A 9,586-nucleotide genomic window follows, 5' to 3' on the forward strand; every position below is an offset into this window, starting at 1 on the left:
CCCTCTCCACGCGCCTTCCCGTCTGGGGAGCAGCTGGTATTGGACTTGTTTCTGTTCAATGCAGAGGGAAGACCAACGTACTGCCTTTCTTTACAGTAACACTGGCTTTGTTGAGGCAAGCATCCTCCTCAAGAAAAAAGAAAACGCAGAGAGCTCCCACCGTGTGTCAGTGTCTGTAAGCCAGCGATTGGTTTCTTTGCAAGAGAGTTTCCTGTCAGAGCCTTCTTCAGGGGAGGATGTCAGATCATAGACCTCTAGAGTAAAGACCAAGACCTGGATCCCGGTTCCTTCGTTAGTCCCACAGCTATCCCGAGGGAGGCTGTGATTAGCTCCACTTGATGTGAGAGAGACAGATACATGGATGAAGTAACCCAGGGAAGGTCCCGCAGCACGTGTGTGGCCGGCCAGCTTTGGATGCGGCCCTGGAGTCCTCGGCGCACTGCCCTTCACCCGCCCGCGAGAAAGACAGCTTTGTAAACACTTACATCTCAGAGCTAGTCAAGGAAAAAAAGTCATTTCTCTGCATCTTGGTACCGTGGTCTCCATAAACTGGAATAGACGTGCAGGCAGAGGAAGCCACACATCAGATGCTGTATTTTTTCGACGGTGTATTTTTAGTCTCTCGATTCTTTTTTATCAGCTCAGTTCTTAACAGGGACGTCAATCTGTTGATTTTTCCTCGTGTTGGTCTCTTCTTTCCTGGATTTCCTCATTCCTCCATTCCTTTACTTACTTGATTTTTACTTACTTACTCAGATCCGTCTGGAATTGCTTCCCCTGCGGGAGACCCAGGTAACCTTGTCTCTCTGCAGGGTCCTCAGCCCAGGAACTCCTCCCTGCAGCCACAGGCGGGCCTTTGGTCCCACACAGGGCACGGGGCACAGCCTCAGCTGGGCCTGGCATTGCCCTCGCCGCTGTAGCCCTATTTCATGCTACTGCATACAGAGCACAAGGCTTCCTGTCCATACCTGTGTGGACCGTGTTTTTTGTTTTAGGTTTACTTAGGGGGCCACATTGACTTCATTACTGACGTCATTTAATGCTATTGACATCACATTGAAAATCTGCATTTTAGCAGATATTCCGGCAGTTAGGTTGGGCATGTGACTAGAGTGAAGGGGAAGGAGCACCCAGTTTGTTTCAGCAGGGGTTGAGCCCCTTGCATCTATGGATTGCCTGCAGCCAGTGGCGAGCTGGTAAAGCCAGCTCTCTAACCAAGAAGGGGCTTTACATGTAGCACTTCCCAGTTTGTGTGGAGTGCAGACTCCCACTCAGACAGGCGCACGCCCGAGGAGCATCCTGAGTGCAGACCTGGGAGCCAGGGTACATCCTCAGCAGGTGGGACGCAGCGTCACGCACCGTCACAGCCCTGACACTCAAGAGTTCTTCAGCAGACTGAGCCCTCAGGAGCCCAGCGGTGTGGCCGCGGTGCTGGAGGAGGTGGTCATTGCCGGCCACTTGTCCAAGTTTGTGCTCTTCCTTACATGTGAGACCCCATGGACACCGCGTGTCCTTCCCGACTCGGGCACTGCATGTCCACCGTCTGTACCTGGGAGACCTGGGCGCAGAGCACTCGAGTAACTTTTGCCTAAAGACGCACAGCAGCTCAGCGCAGGAGAGGAGGGTCCACCCAGAAAGGTGAGCTGGAGCCTGGTTCTTAGCTGGTGTACCTTTAAGTGAGTCCAGGCCTCCTGTGAATGTGAGTAACGTCAGCGCATCCTCCGCACGCCCCCATGTCTGTGCAAAAAGCCAGTAGGTAGGGGTGCTGCTCCGTAAGATTACGCGGTTGTGTTCTCTCCGCGTGGTGGGCGCGAGCTAGGTTACGCTCCTGTTTCCAGGCCACCGTCCTGCTGCCTTTGTGCCTTTCCCATAGCCTCGTGTCTGAGATTAATCCCCCATCCAAATGGACGGCGGCCCCCTCTGCTAGCTGTCCCTTGGGCTGGACAGTGAGCCCAGCTTAACTCCTCACTGTCACAGACAAATAGTCTGTAGAAAGTCAGCACACAGCGTGGCGGTCCATCTTCATTAACAATCCGCAGTGGGGAGAAGAGAGCAGAATCATTTATTAGTAATATGTTATTTTCGACTATTCATATTGAAGGTCATTTAGAAAACGGGGACTCAAGTAGCTATAAAATTTGCCGAAACTAATTCTTTTTTTGCTGTAAAGTTAAAGTTCGTGTTACTGCCTTACATTGAGTACAAAATTTTAATAAAATTAACAGTTTATATGTTTACGAACAATATAAACTTATTAAAAGTATACGTAGTGATAAATAAAAATGTGGTTTATTCTCAGCGGAGGTCATAAGCTTGTAAAATGCTGAAAATGAGTATTTTGTGAGGATTGCGAAAGTGGTGTATACGGAGCCCTGAAAGGCTGCCTGCCGCCGAGCAGGCGCTCACTGGTGGTAACGACTGTGGCGGCAATGCTGTTCTGCTGCCTAATATGGTTACTTTTACTAGCACCTCCCCATAGTGATAAATAAAAATGTGGTTTATTCTCAGCGGAGGTCATAAGCTTGTAAAATGCTGAAAATGAGTATTTTGTGAGGATTGCGAAAGTGGTGTATACGGAGCCCTGAAAGGCTGCCTGCCGCTCTCACTGGTGGTAACGACTGTGGCGGCAATGCTGTTCTGCTGCCTAATATGGTTACTTTTACTAGCACCTCCCCCAGAACGGCCCTGAAGAGCAGGCGGTACTGACTCACAGTGACTGCCAAGTAAACCCCGTTGATTGTTCGCCCTCCTGCCGGAACCTGCGGTACCGTCTCGAGTGGGAGGGATGTGACGGTCCATTGAGGGTTGGGGGGAGCATGTGAGAACTTCTTTTAAGGAGTGCTGTGAGGGAAAGTCCATTTTCTTGATTGTGCGTACACGGATGGAGCTTTCACCCGGCTCGTCCGTCAGGTGGCTGTGTCATGTCCAGGTGCGGTCTCCTGTGACAGGGGCCTTCTATTCTACAGGGAAGAAGAGCGGACAGGGGTGTCCAGCCTGCACTTCTAAGCCTGACCCAGCTTTTCCTCAACCATGTTAGGACGACAGCTTTGCAATGTCCACTCATTTCCCTTGTGCTACAAAGGCTTTGCTACTTGCGGCAAAGCACTTGGAATAGTTGTTGAATTCATTGTTTATTTACACATATTTCTTTCACAAAAAGATAGAAATTCCAAATTGCTGATGTTTTTCTGATGACAAATGACAGTGTTTTGTTACTTATAAGATGTATTCAAAGAAATAAACATTTAATCTGAACTTTCAAATTGCAAGAAACATTAACACGGAATAAGAAGATAATTGCTTTTCCAGATAAATTCATACCACGAAGAGAGTACTTTGAAAACAGTTATTTTCCATCATCATCATGTGACTTTTTGCTGAAATTTATGTGTCACATACACAAATTCCTACGTACCTTTACAAAGACTAGGAGCAAGCATTTTTTAAAAAGAAGTTTACTGAGGCTTATAAATATACAATGAACTACATGTGTTTAGAGTGTGCAGTCTGACAAGTGTACACACACACCCCTGCTGACTGGTGTGTCCATCATCCCCACGAGTCTCTGTGACCCGTTCCCACACAGTCCTCCCCATCTTCATCCCCCGTTTCAGGCAACCACTCTTGTACTTTCCATAACTTACTTTGAATTTTCCAGTTTATATGACTGGAATCATAAAATCTGTGTTCCTTGCTGTCTGACTTCTTTCCCTTAGCACAATTATTTTTTAGACTCATCCATGACACTGCGTGTGTAAATAATTCATTCTTTATTACTGAGTATTCTGCTGTATAGATATATTATGAGGTGTTTGTTTAGTCACCTGTTGATGGAAATTTGAGTTATTTCGCTTTTGGCTGTTACAAATAAAGCCGTCCAAGTCCGTGTGTGGGCATGTGCTTCCATTTCTCCTGAGTAATGCCTAGACTGGTGGGCTTTTGTGGCGGGGGGATGTTTAAGAAACCGCCAAGCTGACCAACTTCCAGTATCCCCAGCATCACTGGCAGTGTTCCAGTCTCTCCACATTTGCATCTCTGGGTCTTCTTTGGTGAAGTGTCTGCTCAAATCATTCGCCTGTTGTTTGTAATTTCTGGGTTTTGTTACTGAGTTTTGATAGTCCTTTTATATATTCTAGATGTAAGTCATCTGCCAGATTATTTGCAAATATTTGCTCCCAGTGTTTGGCTCCTCATTCTCTTAACATTTTCTTCTTAAGAGCATTCTTAATTTCAAAGAAGTCTAGCATGATTTTTTTCTTTTTGTGATCATGCTGTCTGCATTGTATCAAAGAAAGATTTGTCTAACCAAAGATGACAATGATTTTCTCCTGTGTTGTCTTGTAGAAGTTCTACGGGTTTCACATCTAAGTCTGTGGCTGACTTGAGTAAGCTGTTGCATGTGGTATAAGATGAGGATCAGCACTTACTTGTTTGTCTGCATCCAGGTGCCCGGTTGGTCAGCCCCTGAGTGGTGCAGACTCTTCTTTCCCTGAGGTCTTGCCTTGTACTTTTGCTGAAAACCAGCTGACCCTATGTATTCATTCTCCTCATGGCCTGACCCCTTTATCACTGAAACGATCTCCTCGGTAATAATCTTTACTCTGAAATCTACTTTGTTAGGTATCTGGAATTTTCAGCTGTTCCCGTTTTCTCTAGACTGGTGGTAAATGTTAAACACCTTTTCCAACCTGTTGTTCTTGTTGTTGAGTCCCTAAGTCGTGTCCAGCTCTTTGCGATCCCACGGACTGCAGCACGCCAGGCTTCCCTGTCCTTTACTATCTCCCAGAATTTGCCCAGACTCATGTCCATTGAGTCAGTGATGCCATCCAACCATCTCATCCTCCTCTTGCCCTCAATCTTTCCAAGCATGAGGGTCTTTTCCAGTGAGTCAGCTCTTCGCATCAGGTGGCCAAAATATTGAAGCTTGAGCTTAAGCCTCAGTCCTTTCAGTGAATATTCAGGGTCGATTTACTTTAGGATTGACTGGTTTGATGTCGTTGCTGTCCAAAGGACTCTCACAAGTTTTCTCCAGCACCACATTTCGAAAGCGTCAATCCTTCGGTGTTCAGCCATTTTGTGGTCCAACTCTCACATCCATACATGACTCCTGGGAAAACCGTAGCTTTGACTATACAGACCTTTGTCAGCAGAGTAATGTCTCTGCTTTTTAATATGCTGCCTAGGTTTGTCATGGCTTTCCTTCTAAGGAGCAGTCGTCTTTTAATTTCATGGCTGCAGTCACTGTCCACAGTGACTTTTGGAGCCCAAGAAAAATAAAGTCTGTCACTGTTTCCACTTTTTCCCCATCCATTTGCCATGAAGTGATGGGACCAGATGCCATGATCTTTGTTTTTTGAATGCTGAGTTGTAATCCAGCTTTTTCACTCTCCTCTTTTGCCTTCATCAAGAGGCTCTTTGGTTCCTCTTCACTTTCTGCCGTTAAAGTGGTGTTATCTGTATATATGAGGTTGTTGATATTTCTCTCTGTAGTCTTGATTCCAGCTTGTGATTCATCCAGCTGAGCATTTTGCATGATGTACTCTGCATATAAGTTAAATAAACAAGGTGACAATATACGGCCTTGATGTACTCCTTTCCCAATTTGGAACCAGTCCATAGTTCCGTCCAGTTCTAACTGTTGCTTCTTGTCCTGAATACAAGATTTTCAGCAGACAGGAAAGGTGGCCTGGTGTTCTCATCTCTTTAAGAGTTTTCCAGTTGTGATCTACACAGTTAAAGTACTTAGGGTAGTTAATGAACCAGAATATGAAGTCAAGTGGGCCTTAGGAAGCATCACTACGAACAAAGCTAGTGGAGATGATGGAATTCCAGTTGAGCTATTTCAAATCCTGAAAGATGATGCTGTGAAAGTGCTGCACTCAATGTGCCAGCAAATTTGGAAAACTCAGCAGTGGCCACAGGACTGGAAAAGGGCAGTTTTCATTCCAATCCCAAAGAAAGGCAATGCCAAAGAATGCTCAGACTAACACACAATTGCACTCATCACACACGCTAGTAAAGTAATGCTTAAAATTCTCCAAGCCTGGCTTCAACAGTACTTGGATCAAGAACTTCCAGATGTTCAAGCTGGTTTTAGAAAAGGCAGAGGAAGGAACCAGAGATCAAATTGCCAGCATCCACTGGATCTTCGAAAAAGCAAGAGAGTTCCAGAAAAACATCTATTTCTGCTTTATTGACTATGCCAAAGCCTTTGACTGTGTGGACCACAATACACTGTGGAAAATTCTGAAAGAGATGGGAATAACTGACCACCTGACCTGCCTTTTGAGAAACCTGTATGCAGGTCAGGAAGCAACAGTTAGAACTGGACATGGAACAGCAGACTGGTTCCAAATAGCGAAGGAGTACATTGAGGTTGTATATTGTCACCCTGCTTATTTAACTTATATGCAGAGTACATCATGAAAAATGCTGGGCTGGATGAAGCACAAGCTGGAATCAAGATGACTGGGAGAAATATCAATAACCTCAGATATGTAGATGACACCACCCTTATGGCAGAAAGTGAAGAAGAACTAAAGAGCCTCTTGATGAAAGTGAAAAAGGAGAGTGAAGAAGTTGGCTTAAAGCTCAACATTCAGAAAACTAAGATCATGGCATCCAGTCTCATCACTTCATGGGAAATAGATGGGGAAACAGTGGAAACAGTGGCTGACTTTATTTTTCTGGGCTCCAAAATCACTGCTGATGGTGATTGCAGCCATGAAATTAAAAGATGCTTACTCCTTGGAAGAAAAGCTATGACTAACCTAGACAGCATATTAGAAAGTAGAGACATTACTTTGCCAACAAAGGTCCATCTAGTCAAGGCTATGGTTTTCCCAGTGGTCATGTATGGATGTGAGAGTTGGACTATAAAGAAAGCTGAGCACCGAAGAATTGATGCTTTTGAACTGTGGTGTTGAAGAAGACTCTTGAGAGTTCCCTTGGATTGCAAGGAGATCCAAGCAGTCCATCCTAAAGGAGATCAGTCCTGGGTGTTCATTGGAAGGACTGATGCTGAAGCTGAAACTCCAGTACTGTGGCCACCTGATGTGAAGGACTGACTTATTTGAAAAGACCCTGATGCTGGGAAAGATTGCAGGCAGAGGAGAAGGGGATGACAGAGGATGAGATGGTCGGATGGCATCACCGACTCAATGGACATGGATTTGGGTGGACTCTGGGAGTTGATGACGGACAGGGAGGTCGTAGCGTACTGCAGTTCATGGGGTCGCAAAGAGACGGACACGACTGAGCGACTGAACTGAACTGAACTGAATGAACCAGAAGTACATGTTTTTCTGGAATTCTCTTCCTTTTTCTATGATCCAGTGGATGTTGGCAATTTGATCTCTGGTTCCTCTGCATTTTATAAATCTAGATTGAACATCTGGAAGTTCTCAGTTCACGTAATGCTGAAGTCTAGTTTGAAGAATTTTAAGCATAATCTTGCTAGCATGTGGAATTAGTGCAATTATACGGTAATTTGAACGTGCTTTGGCATTGTCTTTTTGGAGTTGGGATGAAAACTGACCTTCTCCAGTCCTGTGGCCACTGCTGAGTTTGACGAATCCCCAGCCTTGTACTTTTACCCTCTCAAGTGTGAAATTTGCTCAGTTGCGTCCGACTCTTTGCAACCCCATGAACTATGCAGTCCGTGGAATTCTCTAGACCAGAATACTGCAGTGGGTAGCCTTTTCCTTCTCTAGGGATCTTCCCAGCCCAGGGATGGAACCCAGGTCTTCTGCATTGCAGGTGGATTCTTTACCAGCTGAGCCACAAGGGAAGACCCTGTCTGAGTCTTTGTTATATTTAAAGTAGGATTCTTTCTTGTAGACAGTGTGAGTTGGGGTTTTGCTTCCTGCTTAGATAACCTTTTGTTTTAATGAGGCTCTTTAGACCAGGCATGTCTTATGTTTAGGTGTACATCCATAATCTTGTTATTTGTTTTGTTTGTTCCATCTGTTTTTTATTTCCGTTTCCCTCTCTGTCTTCAAAAGTTGAATTTTTAAAAAAATCTGTTTTATCACACAGCTTTCAACTTATTAATATCTGCTGTGTGACGAATTTCACTGATTGTCACTGGTTTTGAACATGATTGACAGTATATAAAGATGCAGCTGATTGTTTGCAAAAGTAATTGATTTACATCAGGGAAAATAGAAATTTATCTGAATTGCAGTCAAAGACATTAGTGATTAGAGAGCAGAACTGTGAGTGTGTAAGAACAGGCAGTCCTGCCTTTGTTCTGTTTGACTCACATACTGTTTGGCCTCACCGACTCGATGGACACGAGCTTGAACAAGCTCTGGGAGTTGGTGATGGACGGGGAAGCCTGGCGTGCTGCTGTGGGGTCACAAAGAGTCGGACAGGACTGAGCGACTGAACTGAACTTTTTGGCATATTTTTCTCCAGTAGGTGGTGCTACTGGTAAAGAACCTGCCTGCCTGCCAAGGCAGGAAATGGAAGGGAAGCGGGTTCGATTCCTGGGTAGGGATGATCCCCTATAGCAGGGCATGGCCACCCACTCCAGTGTTCTTGGCTGGAGAATAGCGTGGGCAGAGGAGCCTGGAGAGCTGTGGTCCAAAGAGTGTCACAAAGAGTCGGACACGACTGAAACGACTTAGCACGCACTCACACACTTTTGGCATATTTTTCTCCACTAGTACCACTGTTTTCAAGTGTTAAATCACACACCACCATCTCACCAAGTAATAAAGAAAAAAACTTGACAACAGATAACATATAGTGCTTCATTTCAAAATATATCATTGTTTAGTGTGACCAAGAGTCATGCTAAGTCAATATTTTTAAAATATGTACTTTTTATCTTTTAAATTTTCTATTATATTTTAATTAATAATACAAACAATATATTAGCACAGTGTGTAATTTCTCACGGGGCATACATTTATTACACGTGCATCTATAAACTTATTTTGCCAATAAAGAGCTTTACAATCAACAAATTTTCAAACTCCCTGGACTAGAGGACTCTGAGATCACCAAGAGTTAAGCTAAATATTTTTAAAAGGAGACACAGAAAAAAAGTCAACTGATGTCTCAATTTAGTTGTTTTGCATCTTAGTCTGTTTGTGCTGCTATAACAAAATACCATGGACTAGGTGGCTTATGAACATCAGATGTTTATTTCCCACCAAGCCTGGGAGTCCAAGAATAACATACCAGGTAATCACTCCACCTAGATAGAATGGCTGGCCGTCTGACAAAAAAAAAAAACTTGTTACAAAATTTAAGAAGTCTTTTAAAATGGATATATAATTCTTAAAAAGCCATTTGTGTCTTCAGAGTCACATGTGGGGGTTTTTTCAGTAAATATGAAAATATATAGTGATGGTGAGAAAAATCAGGAAAGATTGAAGGCTGGAGGAGAAGGGGACAACAGAGGATGAGATGGTTGGATGGCATCATTGACTCGATGGACGTGAGTTTGAGCAAGCTCCAGGAGTTGGTGATGGACAGGGAGGCCTGGCGTGCTCCAGTCCATGTGGTCGCCAAGAGTCGGACACGACTGAGCGACTGAACGGAACTGAACTGATGGTGATGGTAGTTAACGGATGGT

At 44.5% G+C, this 9,586-nt stretch overlaps 1 protein-coding gene across 1 annotated transcript in view; it reads left to right on the forward strand.

Moving 5' to 3' along the window:
* PDE10A (phosphodiesterase 10A) overlaps positions 1 to 9,586 on the forward strand; it is a 152,773-nt gene that overhangs the window by 103,690 nt on the left and 39,497 nt on the right. The gene's annotated exons all lie outside the window — the stretch shown is intronic.

Source organism: Bison bison, unplaced genomic scaffold, assembly GCF_000754665.1.
Source record: "Bison bison bison isolate TAMUID 2011002044 unplaced genomic scaffold, Bison_UMD1.0 scf7180017864122, whole genome shotgun sequence".
Taxonomy (NCBI): Eukaryota; Metazoa; Chordata; class Mammalia; order Artiodactyla; family Bovidae; genus Bison; species Bison bison.